Raw genomic sequence first — 1057 nt, forward strand, 5'->3', positions numbered from 1 at the left:
GCATATGTAATCAATATATTCAGCTATGCTGTTCTTGTACTGCGTACAAACTTTAAATATTTCTGCTGTATTAATGTGCAACTGCTGCTGGTATTGGGTTGCAATACTCGTTTTACCATTACTCTGATTTACTTTTGTTAATCACTTTAATACACCCTTGCTTTTTTTTTTATTGTTCCTTTTCATAGTCGGGGCATGTTAATGAACTACTCCGCTGTTCTGCCTTTGTGACGTGCAACGTTGCATCGTCAGCAGAGCCTCCTCTGCAGCGTCAGAATCAGTGACAGAATAGTCGGTTCCCAATCCTATTTCAGGCACATTATATATGTATATGTATATGTATGTATGTATATGCATATGTGTATATATGTATATGCATATGTATATGTAAATATGTATGCATATGTATATGTATATGTAGATATATGTATATGTATATATATGTATATATGTATGTATAAGTATATATATGTATATATGTATATTTGTAAATTTATACATAAATATGTATTTACATATATATATAGTTCCTTTTCCATAGTAAATAAACCTATAGCACTGACTAATATGTGATCATACAGTATATCAGCTTTACCACGCACTCCTATATTGCTATGTTCGGATTCAATTCAATATTTTTTGGAGATTCAATCCGGTTAAATGACACATTGATTTATGATTCATTCTGTTTCAAACTAGCAGACAAATAAAGTCACAACGCCAGAGGAGGGTGCAGTAATTACGCGGCTTGTCTTGTGCCATCTGTACAGTTCTGTGTAAGCTTTGTACTAATTCGGATCATTAATCGTATCTATAATTAATTAAAATTTGGGCCGTCAAAATGTGTTAATTAATCGGTGAAATAATCAGATGGAAATTCGGCACACATTTTAACGACTCTCTGATTGACACTATTGTCAAATGGATTGCGATGGACCGGTAGAGTGAACGTTATCGTAGAGGACAACAGCTTCACTGGTTGTTCTACCGGGACGGAACTCCAAAGTTGCCACTATATAGGCAACTATATATATATATATATATATATATATATATA

Source organism: Cynoglossus semilaevis, chromosome 12 (assembly GCF_000523025.1).
Source record: "Cynoglossus semilaevis isolate Cse_v1.0 chromosome 12, Cse_v1.0, whole genome shotgun sequence".
NCBI classification, from domain to species: domain Eukaryota; kingdom Metazoa; phylum Chordata; class Actinopteri; order Pleuronectiformes; family Cynoglossidae; genus Cynoglossus; species Cynoglossus semilaevis.